The following is a 16,240-nucleotide window of genomic DNA, read 5'->3' as shown; positions in this document are numbered from 1 at the left end:
GCCTGTAGTCCCAGGTATTCGGGAGGCTGAGGCAGGAGGATCGCTTGAGGCCAGGAGTTGGAGGTTGCTGTGAGTTAGGCTGATGCCACAGCACTCTAGCCCAGTCAATAGAGTGAGACTCTGTCTAAAAAAAAAAAAAAAAAAAACAGGACAGAGAGACAGAGACAGAGGGGAGAGAGACAGAGAGATAGAGACAAAGAAACAAAATTTCCATCAATTGTTTTCTATCTAAACTATTTTTAAAATTGCTCTTGCACTTCTCATGGAAAAGGTGATGCAGTTCAATCACGACATGTGCTTATTTCCCTAAACAGCTCATAATTTTCCATCTGCAAAAAAAAAGAAATAATAATGTCATTTGACTTCAGTAAGCTAAAAACTCTCAGGAAATGACAGGAGCATAAGCAGAATATTAACCACAGTTTTAGGCCTGATATTTCCCAATATATTATCAATCTAAACCCAGGGACTTTATTTTGCTGCAAATCCTCCACCCTCCTCTGTTCTGCTTTCTTTGCTGTCCTAATACACCGTCACATTTCTCTTCATCCTGCGTGGCAGAATGTGCCTTATGAAGGAAATTTTATTTTTAAATGTTTTTCTATTGCTGCCCAGTTGTCAAATCTCCCAACTGTAACTGTTTTTTTTTTTTTTCCATCTCCTTTGCTTGAGAGATAGAACACGTCATAAACCAATATGAGTTCCTACATTTAATGTGGTACATAACTTTTTGCATTTATCTAAAATGTGTTTCCCATACTTTGAATTATTATTATTATTTTTTGAGACAGAGTCTCGCTCTGTTGCCCAGGCTAGAGTGCTGTGACGTCAGCCTAGCTCACAGCAACCTCCAACTCTTAGGCTCAAGCAATCCTACTGCCTCAGCCTCCTCCCAAGTAGCTGGGACTACAGGCATGCGCCACCATGCCCGGCTCATTTTTCCTATATATATTTTTAGTTGTCCAGATAATTTGTTTCTCTTTTTAGTAGAAACGGGGTCTCACTCTTGCTCAGGCTGGTTTTGAACTCTTGACCTTGAGCGATCCACCCGCCTCAGCCTCCCAAGTAGCTGGGACTACAGGTACATGCCACCACACTAGGATAATTTTTTCTATTTTTAGTTGCCCAGCTAATTTTTCTTCTATTTTTAGTAGAGCTGGGGGGGTGGTCTCATTCTTTCTGAGGCTGGTCTCGAACTCCTGAGCTCAAGCGATCTTCCGGCCTTGGCCTCCCAGAGTGCTAGGATGACAGGCCTGAGCCCCAACACCCAGCCCCCTGCTTTGAATTTAGCACAAGCCCTAGAATCACAGGTATCACCCCTGAGAGATAACATTGAACCATTATTGAGGATTTAACTAAGTTCCGGGTACTTGGAACTAAATAAGCTTTGCATGTATGAGCTCATTGAATCTTTGCGACAACATTCTGAAGGAGGCACTATTTCTGTCCCTATTTACAGAGAGGCCCAGAGAGGTCTAGCGAGATTAAATAGATTGCTCGAGGTGCCTCAGTTAGGAAGTGGCCAATGCAGCCTTGGACAGCAATTATAGTAATGCTAGACTGTAAAGCAGCAAATTGTGTAAATCCTTAGCTCACACAGTGTAAGTAAATAATAAATATGCTGGAATATATAAAAATGCTATATATTTTTAAAATATAGCATTTTTATATATATTTTTATAAAATATAGCATTTTTATATATATAAAATGCTACATTCCAACATAATAAATATGCTGGAATATAGCATTTTACACCTACATAAACCAAGCCCATGCGATTGCTTCCTCACCTCCATAAGATTCAAGCCATGGCTGCCATTTGTCAGGCTCACTGATGTGACTATGAAATATTTTCCTCTCCTTTATTGATGAAGAATTCACCGAGAGGTTGTGATTATTAATGTTTTCAATGTATATTGCAAACATCATCTGCTATATTTACTAGTGGTTTATGATTTCATGCAAATGTCTCGGCTACATTAATGAACCTCAGGGTTAAAAGCAACATTTCTGAGAAAACAGATTTTTTTAAAATCCTCTTCTAATCAGTGCTATTACCCTTCTCAAAGAGTAGAGTTATATTATCTGATTCGACATCATCTTTTCTGTTTTCTTTCCTTATTAACTCCTTTTTCTTTTCCTATTCCATTTGGCCTTTCTTTATTCTGTTTTTTTCTTACAGGTTCATTTTATGAATTATTGTTCTAGATCTCTTCACATTGTATAGGTATAGTAAAATTTAAAAAAAAAAGAATTATTGGCCAAGCGTGGTGGCTCACGCCTGTAATCCTAGCACTCTGGGAGGCCGAGGCGGGAGGATTGCTCGAGGCCAGGAGTTCGAAACCAGCCCAAGCAAGAGCAAGACCCCATCTCTACTATAAATAGAAAGAAATTAATTGGCCAACTAATATATATAGAAAAAATGAGCCAGGCATGGTGGCGCATGCCTGTAGTCCCAGCTACTCGGGAGGCTGAGGCAGGAGGATTGCTTGAGCCCAGGAGTTGGAGGTTGCTGTGAGCGAGGCTGACGCCATGGCACTCACTCTAGCCTGGGCAACAAAGTGAGACTCTGTCTCAAAAAAAAAAAAAAAAGAAGAAGAAGAAGAAGAGATTGGGTCATGACGATTCTATTCTCATGAATGGATTCATCCACTCATGGATTAGTGGATTAATGGGTTAATGGCTTATGGTGGGAATGGGACTGGTGGCTTTATAAGAAGAGGAAGAGAGACTTGAGTTGGCACCCTCAGCCCCCTCACTGTGTGATGCCCTGTGCCACTCTCTGCAGAGAATCCCAACCAGCAAGAAGCCCTCACCAGGTACAGCCCCTCCATCTTGGACTTCTCAGCTTCTGAAATTGTAGGAAATAAATTCTTTTTCTTTACAGATGACCTAGTTTCAAGTATTCTGTTATAAGCAACAGAAAACAGACTAAGACATCAGTACACTCCCATTCTCTGTTCCACTTTTGTGTGGCTACATATAGTCATCTTTTCTCCATCAGAAAGCTATGATTCAATCAAAAACTTAGGAATTTTAGAACCCACGCAGTAACTAGACCATCATCCACTGATATTACAACATGGGAATAAATTTCGAGGAATGATGTGTTTCAAACTGCAAAAGAAAATAAATCGATGTGCAAAGGAGATTGACACAAATGCTCCATGCTTCAGGGACGTTTATTGAAATTGAGTTGCCAACTATTTCCTTATTGAGTTTTGCATTTCTTCTTTCCTGGAATATAGTCATAAAGCCAAATTTGACAAATTTATACTGGAAAATCACATTCCGCCAAATTATATTATTTGTTTATATTTCCACAGAGATACTTCAATGACTATTTCAGAAGAATAGAAAAGATGATGAGGACTCCAAGAAAATAATGCAGTGTACCAACTCTTACAAAGTATTTTTAATAATTTCTCAATTCCAAAAATATTCTTAAGCATTCGTTGTCTTTTGGGTGTTTTTTTTTTTAATACCTAAGATGTGTTAAAAACTACCCCCAAAACACTAAGGTTTGTAAGCAAACAGGCATTCACAAAAACTTAATCTGTTTTTACCAAATTTAGCATTTTCTTACTTTTATTCATTGCCTCAAAAACTCCTGTAACAAGTGCAATGGAAAAATACTGTGCTTTTTGAGGGTGAGGTTAGAGCCTTGTTTGAGGTTACAACCATTGTATTCCAGTACCTGAGACACTTTCTTACACCAAATAGGCATTCATGTTTGTTGGATGGATTGATTATTCCATGGATCAGAAAGATATGAGGAAAATGAGGCTCTTGGGGTATCAGAAAAGAAAACGCAAAGAAATAGGGACTAGTTCTTTCAAAAGTTTATTTGATTATGTAATCCTTCTGCTCAAGAACCTACATTTCTTTCTTCATTGCCCATAGGATAGAGTTGTGAGATAAAATTAGGACACCTAGTTAAATGTGAGTTTCAAATAAACAATAAACCTTGTTGTAGTATAAATATGACCCAAATATTGTATGTAGAAAAACATTTGTATCTTTGGGACAAACTGATATTAAAATATTGCTCAGGCCGGGCATGGTGGCTCACGCCTGTAATCCTAGCACTCTGAGAGGCTGATGCAGGAGGATTGCTCAAGGTCAGGAGTTCGAAACCAGCCTGAGCAAGAGCGAGACCCCGTCTCCACTATAAGTAGAAAGAAATTAATTGGCCAACTAATGTATATAGAAAAAATGAGCCGGGCATGGTGGTGCATGCCTGTAGTCCCAGCTACCCGGGAGGCTGAGGCAGGAGGATCGCTTGAGCCCAGGAGTTGGAGGTTGCTGTGAGCTAGGCTGACGCCATGGCACTCACTCTAGCCCGGGCAACAAAGTGAGACTCTGTCTCAAAATTAATTAATTAATTAAAATAAAACATTGCTCATTGTGTATCTGACATTCAAATGTAACTGGGTAACTTATATTTTTGGCAGCTAAATCTAGCAACTCTACTGTCTTAGTCTATTTATGCTGCTACAACAAAATACCTGAGACTGAGTAATTGATAAAGAAGAGGCATTTATATATCACAGTTCTGGAAGCTGGGAAGCCCAAGATCAAGGCATTGGCAGGTTTGCTTGTCTGGGGAGGACTGCTCTGCTTCAAAGAGAGTGCCCTTTTGCTGTCTGTCACCTCCTTCAGAGAGTAGAAAGGTTGTGTCCCAACATAGCAGAGGGCAGAAGGGAACAAAAGGGGGAAGCTTCTTCCAACAAGTACTTTTATAAGGGCACCTAATTTCATCCACACGAGAGTGGAGCCCTCATGACTCAATCTCCTCCTAAAGGCCCCAGCTCCCAATACTGTTGGATTAGGGTTTTAATTTTAACATGAATTTTGGAGACGACAAACAGGGTCTCACCAGATTGCCCAGGCTGTTCTCGAACTCCCGGCTTCAAGTGATCCTCCCACCTCAGCCTCCCAAAGTTCAGGGATTCCAGGCATGAGCCAGCACTAGACTGTATTGGGGTTTTGTTTTGTTTTGTTTTGTTTTGAAACAGAGTCTCACTCTGTTCCCCGGGCTAGAGTGAGTGCCATGGCATCAGCTTAGCTCACAGCAACCTCCAACTCCTGGGCTCAAGCAATCCTCCTGCCTCAGCCTCCCGAGCAGCTGGGACTACAGGCACGCACCACCATGCCCGGCTCATTTTTTCTATATGTTTTTAGTTGGCCAATTAATTTCTTTCTATTTTTAGTTGAGACAGGGTCTCGCTCTTAATCAGGCTGGTTTCGAACTCCTGACCTTAAGCTATCCTCCCACCTTGGCCTCCCAGAGTGCTAGGATTACAGGCATGAGCCACTGTGCCCAGCTAGACTGGATTCTTAAAAGACCAAGTTTAAGGAAACAACGTGTATGATGGAAATCTTAGAGGTTAAGACACCATAATTTTACTTGTGTCTGAACCAACTCCACATAAATAAAAATAAAGCTGAAATTCCAGTCTGAGATGCTCTGGCACTTTCTAAAAGCAGGAAAAGGCCAATTTACTGACTTCCACCTCCACTTCCTCCCCAACCCAGACAAGTGGGCATGCCAGCCCTGCTCATATGCCACGAATACCTCTTCTGCTTCTTCACTAAGAACTCCGGCCAACCCCTGGCCAAGCTACGATCCACAAACCAAAAGACCACCAAGGGTTTGGGAACATCAATGAAATATACAGGAAAGGGTCAAAACTCCAGGTCCCAACCATAAATAGTTTCTAAAGTAACCAACTGCTTCCCCTAATTACGGTCATCCCCATATTAGGACGGTACAGTGATTTAAAATTCTTCAAGTTTCCTAGAATTTACCACCCATGCAGAATTTGATATGGTGAAAAGGCAACTAAAACTAGAATTAATCTGTAAACACATCCCAACCAGTGAGTGAGCAGAAGTCATCCAAAATCTGCAGGAAACATAACTTTAAGTTCTCAAATATTATTAGATTGATTGATTGTAACATCATCTCTACCTGCCCCTGTCTGCTCTTTAGCGAACAGTTTGAAAAGGAAAAAGGTGTCCAAAATCCAGGTAGCCTAATTAAGTAAAAGTAAAAGGATTTGTGGAGCCCAGAAGTTGCAGGATGAATTTATTATTTAGTGGGAGGTAGCTATAACCTCTCTTTTCTCAGAGACAAATGAATGACAATATTTAGTGGAATTTGTGGTATAGGCAAGATGAAATTCAGATTCCCTGATTTTCAACACTGGACACTAACCCCTAAAACCTGTAACAAAGCTGAATCTTGTCTGGTAAGAGGAAAAAACAAAAACAGAGAATCAAGAGAAACCTCCTACCCTAATCACTTACAATATGTACTGATACTGCATGCCATCTCCTTGTGAAACTGAGTCATATACTTACTGTATAAAATAATCAACTCCAATTTTATTAATAACACAGTAGTAACCTCGTCTGAACTTATTCTGGGTTTTAGAAACAAAGAAGCAAAAATTAATAGAAAATAGATACACACAAAGTTATGGCACCATAACTTCAATTCAATTTCATGAGTCTAGTGACCTGGGACACAGATGCCAAAATTCAAAAACTATGGATTGGGCGAGATTACGTGGATGGTACTGCATTAATTAAGGTAATGTGTGCTATTGTAATAGATTGCAGGTACTTAAGGCAATGGAAGCATATTTCTCATTCTCATGATATTCAATAACAGGGTTCCTGGTCAACAGACAGCAGCTCAAGCCATGTCTTCATTGGGGTTATGATCTCCAAAAATACTTCAGAGTTCTCTCCATATGTCCAAAGGGAAAGGAAGAAGACTATGGAGGAGGCATACTTAGTTCCTAAGCACTTCAGCCTGGACGTGAAACACATCGCTTTGGTTTCTATTCTCTTGGCATGAACTAGTCTCATGGCCACACCCAAGTGCCAGGGAGGCTGGAGAAGATTAATCTTTGGTGTACAGCCAGCAATACCTGCCACCATTATTATGGTAGGTACTGTAAGGAATTAAAATGTAGCAAGACATAAGGCTAACTATGAGATGTATCTTTCTCTAGATATAGGGTACCCTGTTAAAATATGACAAGCAAATCGCTCAACACTTAGAGAATCGAGACAACTCATATTTAAGGTCTTTATATGTATTAAGTATGAAGCTAATGCTATTAGCTCACAATCAGTGGGTGTGTGGTTTGAATCAGTGATTCACACCAGTTGGAGATTAGCAGGGTTGTATTGACATTCTTTCATTCTGTGTGGCTCATGATCACAGCATGGCATTAGCTGTGGACAAATGTGGACAAATGAAACTTTACTTTTCTTTATATTTGAACTTGCTAGAGGCAAGATTACACACTCTCTTTTTTTACTTCAATAGATTTAGAGGTATAATTGGTTTTGGATTATATGGATAAATTGGATAGTGGTGACGTTTAGGCATTTAGTGTACCCATCACCCAAATAGGGTACATTGTATCCAATAGGTAATTTTTCTTCCCTCACCTCCCTCCCATCCTCCCCCCTTCTGAGTCTCTGCTGTTCACTGTACCACTCTGTATACCCGTGCAAACCCAGAGTTTAGCTCCCAAGTTATTATTCTCACTTATAAGTGAGAATATGTGGCATTTGATTTTCTGTTCCTGAGTTATTTTACTTGGCATAATGGACTCCAGTTCCATCCAAGTTGCTGCGAAAGACATTATCTCATTCTTTTTTATGGCTGAGTAGTATTCCACAGTATATGTATACCACATTTTCTTCATCCACTCATCAGTTGATGGGCACTTAGGTTGATTCCATATCTTTGCAGTTGTGACTGTCCAATTTTCTCAGCACCATTTATTGAATAGGGCTTCCTTTCCCAAGTATATGTTGTTGTCCACTTTGTTGAAGATCAGCTGGTTGTAGGTATTTGGCTTCATTTCTAGGTTCTCTATTCTGTTCCATTGATCTACATGTCTACTTTTATACCAGCATCATGCTACTTTGGTTACTGTAGCCTTGTAGTATTATTCACTCTCTTTGCAATGTTTCTGTCACCAATATCGTTGTAATGTATAGCTTTTGTTGTAATCTTTTTTTAAAATTCAGTCAAGTTTGGTCAAAGTTGGATGCTTAAAATTTCAACTCATATCTTAAAAGTTAGTGTGTAAAAATCAGTTCCCCAGAATAGGAGACATGGCCGGAACCGGAAGAGAAGACGAGACCGGAATCAGAACAGAAGACGTGACCGGAACAAGAGGAGACGAGAGGGGAATTGGAATAGGAGACATAACCAGAACCGGAAAAGAAGACCAGACCGGAACCGGAATAGGAGACAACTGGAACAGGAAGAGGAGACAAGACCAGAATCAGAATACGAGATGTGACCAGAACAAGAAGAGGAGACAAGACCGGAACCGGAATAGGAGACTGTGGCCGGAACCGGAAGAGGTGATAGACCGGAACCGGAAGAGGAGACGAGACCGGAATCGGAATAGCAGACATAATCGGAACCGGAAGAGAAGACCAGACTGGAACCGGAAGAAGAGACCAGACTGGAACCGGAATAGAAGATGTGACCGGAACTGGAATCGGAGACCTTGTGTGATTATTTAATCAATAGTGTGTCTATGTCATGAAGCTAGAAGGACAAGGACCATTCCTTCTTCCTCTTTCTCATTTTTCCTATTTTTACCATGCATGTATCTCTTTCTTTCACTCTGGTCTCGCTTTTTTTCATCTCTACCTCTTTCAATATAGCCAAATGTTTAATATCTACATGTTCTCTATTATAAACAAAAACATTTGAGGCTCAAATGTTGGGGTGGCCATTCACCAGGGCGAGTTACTTGTCCTGTCTGAGTCTCCAGTTTCCTCATTGATTAAACACTGATAGTAACACTGTCTTCATGATGCTCACCCGATGTACTGTTTTCATGGGCCAAGCTTAGTGCCAGGCACACAGCAGGTGCCCAATAAATGTTAGGCTCCCACCTTATCCTTCTCCGAGCAGATGATAAACTCCTCCATGGCAGATACCAGGTCAAATGATGCTCTCTGACTTCTAAAACTGTGAGCTTGGTGGGAGAGAGTTTGTGGGCACTTCATGAGCATTTGCTTATCAGATGGGCGGGACAGTGACCTGGCTATAGTCTAAGCAGACCTGTGACCTCCTTTGCTATCCATGAGTCCTGACTCCTTGGCAACACGGTGCAGCAGCTTCTCTTGGGCTGGGTCTTCCCCTTAGACTCTTCACAGGGGTCTCATACTGCCCCGGGATCCCTGGTCCCTGAAAGAGGGGTTTGACCAGCAAATTGGCAAGTTTGTGGTCCCCACTGTTTTAAAAACATATGCGGCTGGGCGCGGTGGCTCACGCCTGTAATCCTAGCACTCTAGGAGGCCCAGGCGAGAGGATTGCCCGAGGTCCGGAGTTCGAAACCAGCCTGAACAAGAGTGAGACCCCGTCTCTACTAAAAATAGAAAGAAATTAATTGGCCAACTAATACATATAGAAAAAATGAGCCGGGCATGGTGGCGCATGCCTGTAGTCCCAGCTACTTGGGAGGCTGAGACAGGAGGATTGCTTGAGCCCAAAAGTTTGAGGTTGCTGTGAGCTAGGCTGACGCCATGGCACTCACTCTAGCCTGGGCAGTAAAGCGAGACTCTGTCTCAAAAAAATATATATATATACATATATATATATATACATATATATATATATATATATATATATATGAAGAGGGCAAAATTAAGGAGAAGACAAACATTAATAAAATAATCAAACAATATTAATATAGTAGCCGTGTGACCTTGAGCCAGATATTCAATCATTGCAAACCTCAGTAAAATGGAAAGAATAATAAAGTCACCTATAATGTTAAGTGCTTAGCAATTAATAAGCACTCAGAGAAGTTTCAACATTGTTATGTTTAAATTTATAAATATCTTTGCTCTCTATGTGACACATAATAGTCACTTGATAAATGGTGCTTAGTATTATTGTTATTGTTATTGCGTGTTTAAGTGCCATCACCCTATAAAAACATCTGTGCTGAGCAAGCACAATGCCTTACATTTTATCTGAAATCTAGAATTGGATGAAGGGTTTCAGGCTTGTAGTGGTGAAGCTCATTCAAGCACGTCTAGTGTACATTTTCTGGCAGTTACTGAGATTAAAAAAACAAAAATCAGTTCCCCAGCTAACCATATCTCAGCATCCTCTTGAAAGCTTTTCCTAACCCTGGCAGGCCCAACTAATCCTGTAAATATACACTTGAATGTTTTTGCAAGCAGTAAATGAAATCAGGCAAACAGACATGAATAACACAGTAAATGGCTTGTATTAGAATTTATCTGAGAAAGTTGAGGTCATAATACTGAACTCACATAGTTGTTTGGAATATTGGACATAATATATATTTTTAAATCTAGTACATTATAGGTGTCCCATACAAATATGCACAATTACCATTCTTCTTCTTATTATTATTATTTTTTGAGACAGAGCCTCACTTTGTTGCCCAGGCTATAGTGAGTGCTGTGGTGTCAGCCTAGCTCACAGCAACCTCCAACTCCTGGGCTCAAGCCATCCTCCTGCCTCAGCCTCCCCAGTAGCTGGGACTGCAGGCATGCTCCACCATGCCTGGCTGATTTTTTTTTTTTTGTATATATATTTTTAGTTGGTCAATTAGTTTCTTTCTATTTTTAGTAGAGGCGGGGTCTCGCTCTTGCTCAGGCTGGTTTCGAACTCCTGACCTTGAGCAATCCTCCCACCTCGGCCTCCCATTATTATTATTATTATTATGAATATCTCTCCTTTTAACAAGCAAAGGCAGAAGTTTGGGGCTTGTTCTTTGTTACTGCAAAAAAAGGTAAAGGGGGGGAATGGGCATTTATTGAAACCTTAAAATCTGTACCCCCATAATATGCTGAAATAAAAAAAAAAAAAAAAGAAAAAGAAAAAGCATTTAAAAAAAAAGGTAAAGGCCGAGGTCATAATAATTACAAGGAAATATTTCTTAGGGAAAAAAAAAACAAGCAGGAGAAATTGTGTTAAGTATGAAATGGGTGAAAAAATGACAGAATTTGGTCACAGACTTTGATTCTGGATAACTCTTGAACAATTTCATCAGCTACGACGAAGTGACATGAATAGGTCGTGTAGACCTATAGTGTCCACATATGCTTGGAAGTGAAGAGAATGTAAATGCGGGAAAGAAAAATCTAAAAACATCTTGAGATTATGGAGTAGCCTGATATGTATGATCTATTTGGCAATAAAACTGCCCCCTAAAACCACACGTGGAATTTTCCAGGAAATAAACAAACCAATTTCTTCGGTCAGTTTCTCCTCAGTCTCCCACTCCTAGTGTAACTGAATCTGAAAGAAATTCATGTGACCCATAATGAGAAAATGCCTCAAGAAAACCCAGATCGTGAGAGGTAAGAATAAAAAAAAAATTCAGAATATGAAAGATTAACTTAGTAGAGTCTTAGTAGAGGGAGTGATTTCCCTCCGTTTTGTTTTTGTTTGTTTTAAGTTTTATTTTTACTAATATTATTATATTAACACTCATTTAATTTTTTATCTATGATTGAAAATATAGCAAAGCATACATGATATTTTGCTTAAAAACATCTTAATTCTTCTACTCTCATCTAGCTATAGGTCTATTAGAGATTCTTCATGCCAAAACCTTCCCTTTTTTGTTTGTTTTTTTTTATAATTGAGGTTTTTTTAATGTATTTTTTAATTTCGGCATATTATGGGGGTACAAATTTTAAGGTTTCAATAAATGCCCTTTTTTGTTTTTAATTTGAACTTCTCTTCCACTCTCAATGCCATTTCTATTTCTACAAATTGTTTGCTCTTCCTGTTGTCATGTCAATATTTTACTTCCCATCGACTTAAAAAACAAAACATAAAATCGCAGAATGTTAGAGCTGAAATTGACCTTAAAAAGAATCCAGATGAACTCCATCAAGTAACCTGAGATCCAGACAGGTGAAAGAATTTGCCAGAACTCCATAGAAAAAAGGGTTTGAGAAGAGAGGAAAGAAAACCCAGGCTCTTCAAATTCATTTTTTAATATATACATAAGTCGTTTTAAGAACCCAGGAGTACAGAGGCTGACACCTGTAATCCTAGCACTCTGGGAGGCCGAGGCGGGAGGATCGCTTGACCTCAGGAGTTCGAGACCAGCCTGAGCAAGAGTGAGACCCCATCTCTACTAAAAAAATAGAAATTATCTGGACAACTAAATATATATATGTGTGTGTGTGTATATATATATATATACATATATATGTGTGTGTATATATACATATATATAATATGTATATACAGTCAGGCATGGTGGCACATGCTTGTAGTTCCAGCTACTCGGGAGGCTGAGGCAGGAGGATCTCCTGAGCCCAGGAATTTGAGGTTGCTGTGAGCTATGATTGCACTACTGCACTCTAGCCTGGGCAATAGAGTGAGACTCTGTCTTGGGAAAAAAAAAAAGAATGGAAACTGTGGAGATACTACAGATTGAGCTTCTGTGATTTAGCTCAATTAACATGTTAATTCTGGCAGTTGGAAAATCCTACTCAGACAAAATAAGCAGCAGCAACAGGTCTGAGTCCAAAAAAGCAAGAGACATGAATCTCCTCTAAAGTCAACATGAAAGTGCACTGTCCATTTCATACTACTTTGCGGAATTGCCTCCTGTTACAAATCGCTTTATCTTCTCCTCCCTGAAGCATGCCAACACATGCTTTGCCCATGAATTCACAGGACTGTGCTACCTTTCCAGTTGAGTGTGTAGGAAGTGGGGAAGGAGACAACAGAGTCCACCTGGGGGGTGGCTGTAGGTGACAACAGAGCAGAACAAGAATCCTTTGGTTCTCTTGGTCTCTGTCCCTAATTGGGCAGCTGCTCATTGTTGGGAAATAGACCCTCACCTGGCATTCCGAGAAATGGAAAGTTCCACAGCTGTGTTAGTGTTCTGGCCTTCAATACGTGGGTGTTCCATCCTGCTGGGGTAGGAAAATTCACAGAACCGGACTGTAGTCTGAAATTCCTTTCCAGAAACAACGCCATCGTGTGGCCCTTTGGGGCTAAGGCCAGAAGAGTTTGGTGAAGGGTCACATGGTTCATTTCAAGATGGCTGGATTCCAGCACAATCTATTCCTATAACTTCATATTGAATCACTCTTGTGGACACAGAGTAAACCAAAGTAAATCCTGTGGAAATCTTGTTGTTTTTAGAATTTGTGGACTTCCCTCCACGAAATTGGACAACATGACAGTTTCTGTGAGTAATGTGTTGAAAGAGAGAAAAAAGAAAATTGTTCTTAAAAGCAGAAATAAGAAGTGTGTTTTGCAGTTTTATAACCTGTGGGCTTTATAGTTTATAGAGATGGGGGCCATCTTCATTATTAAAAGTGTATGCTTATAATCCACAAATCAATAATATCCATTCATTTGGAATACCTCCAATTTAAAAGAGATTTATTTTCCCACTACCAAATGTACATAAGACCTATGGATTCGTTTTACTACTAACACTGTAGGAAGTTAGTTAATATTTATGTTAAAAGCAATATTTGGCAATAGGAGCTGACACCTTAGAACTAATAATAAATAGGACCATTTATCTTTAATCTCAATTCACACATGATTCTTAGAATGGAGATGTAAGGTAAATGAATAATGCAATCCCCATTTCACAAGTGGGAAAGGTAGATGAAGATGAGTGATCTCAAGACAATATTAAATACTTAAAATGAACCCAGAATTCTGCTATCCCTGAATTCTGCTCCAATATTTAGACTTCATCTGTAATTTTCTTTCATTCAAGCACTTTTTAAATACCTAGTAAAGTGTTTCTTGACATAGAAATTTTAAAAATGTTTTTCTTATTAAGTAGCCAACGTTATATATCCTGAGGGGAAAAAACTAGAAAAAAGACAATTCAGAGATCTAATCTGTTTCTTTAGAAATGAGCAAATTACTCTTTTTTTTTTTTTTCCTGAGGCAGAGTCTCACTCTGTTGCCCCAGCTAGAGTGTCATGGCGTCAGCCTCGCTCACAGCAACCTCCAACTCCTGGGCTCAAGCGATCCTCCTGCCTCAGCCTCCCGAGTAGCCGAGACTACAGGCATGCATGTAGTGCCACCATGCCCGGCTAACTTTTTCTATATATTTTTTTACTTGGCTAATTAATTTCTTTCTATTTTTAGTAGAGACAGGGTCTCACTCTTGCTCAGGCTGGTTTTGAACTCCCAACCTTGAGCGATCCACCCACCTCGGCCTCACGCTAGGATTACAGGCGTGAGGCCCAAATTACTCTATTGAGCATGCCTGTAGTCCCAGCTACTCGGGAGGCTGAGGCAGGAGGATTGCTTGAGCCCAGGAGTTTGAGGTTGCTGTGAGCTAGGCTGACGCCCAGCCTGGGCAACAAAGTGAGATTTTATCTCAAAAAAAAAAGATCTTACATGTACTGTCTTCCTAATAACCTATTCCATTTGAAGACATTACAAATCATGGCTACCTGCTCCCCCTAAAAATTTTAGTAATAGTTAACACACACACACAGTCTTTAAGATGTGCAGGGCATCTGCATCCAGTAGGTGCCCAAATTGGTTAGTTTGACATACACTAATTCACTTAAATGTCTCAAAAATCCCTCGAGCTAGACAATACCAGCTGCATTTTACAGATAAGGAAACAAATCTGGGTAGACTAAATGATTTCCTGTAGATATCACTAGTGACAGAGTGACTTTCAAAGCCAAAGCCTGGCTCCTGAGCAGTCAACCTGGCCTCATTCAGAAACTATTTGACTTTACTTCTGCAGCATCTAGAATAAATGAGCATTCTTCTATTTTATGCAGTAAGTTATCAGCTTCTCAGCCCCGAACCATTCAAACAGTGCAACAAAAGTCCATGGTCTTTGAACGGTCACTGTAAATCCAACTTAATGGGCATGAATAGGAATACCAATGTCACTAATGCCATTTGTCTAAATGACAAGCTTCTGCTTGAAGTCACAAAACTGAGCGTCAGTCACAAAGGATAGAGGGAAGTTCTTGGAATCCTTTGTACGCCTGGACAATAGTGGTCCAGCCCTTCAGTAGTATAATCACAGAGGCAAATGTGCTAGAAGATACTACTTGTATCTGTTATTTCAACCAACAGAAACAAAACAAAACAAAAAAAAATCCATTCTATGTCATGTTATTCATGGCTGACTTACATTGATATTTTTGCCTCTAATTCAGAAACAATGAAAATCCTTTGTAAAAGAAAAAATAAAAAATAAAATTTTTTTTTTGAGACAGAGTCTCGCTTTGTTGCCCAGGCTAGAGTGAGTGCCGTGGTGTCAGCCTCGCTCACAGCAACCTCCAACTCCTGGGCTCAAGCAATCCTCCTGCCTCAGCCTCCTCCCAAGTAGCTGGGATTACAGGCATGCGCCACCATGCCCGGCTGATTTTTTTTTTCAATACATATATTAGTTGGCCAATTAATTTCTTTCTATTTATAGTAGAGACCGGGTCTCGATCTTGCTCAGGCTGGTTTCGAACTCCTGACCTTGAGCAATCCGCCCACCCCTCCCAAAGTGCTAGGATTACAGGCGTGAGCCACTGCGCCTGGCCTAAAATTTTTAAAAATTAAATAATTGAGCACCACGAAAGTCTTGTAAAAAAAAAAAAAGAAAAAGAAAATTTTTTAAAATTAAATATTTTGGCTGGATGCAGTGGCTCACACCTGTAATCCTAGCACTCTGGGAGGCCAAGGTGGGAGGATCGCTCGAGGTCAGGAGTTCGAAACCAGCCTGAGCAAGAGCAAGACAACGTTTCTACTAAAAATAAAAAGAAATTCATTGGCCAACTAAAAATATATAGAAAAAATTAGCCGGGCATGGTGGCACATGCCTGTAGTCCCAGCTACTCGGGAGGCTGAGGCAGGAGGATTGCTTGAGCCCAGGAGTTGGAGGTTGCTGTGAGTGAGGCTGATGCCACGGCACTCACTCTAGCCCGGGCAACAGAGTGAGACTCTGACTCTAAATAAATAAATAAATAGAAAAAAAAAATTTTTTTAATTAAATAATCGAAGAGGAGGCATGGGCAATATACGTAACCTTAACACTTGTACCCCCATAATATGCTAAAATAAAAAAATTGTTTTTTAAAAATTAAATAATTGAGTACCACGAAAGTCTTGTAAAAACAGAAAAAGATAATTTTTTAAAAATTAAATATTTTTTAAAATAAATTTTAAAAAAAGGAAAAAATAAAATACAATAT

This window comes from Microcebus murinus, chromosome 29 (assembly GCF_040939455.1).
Source record: "Microcebus murinus isolate Inina chromosome 29, M.murinus_Inina_mat1.0, whole genome shotgun sequence".
NCBI lineage: Eukaryota > Metazoa > Chordata > Mammalia > Primates > Cheirogaleidae > Microcebus > Microcebus murinus.
The sequence above is the reverse complement of the archived record's forward strand: the minus strand, read 5'-3'. Positions refer to the sequence as shown.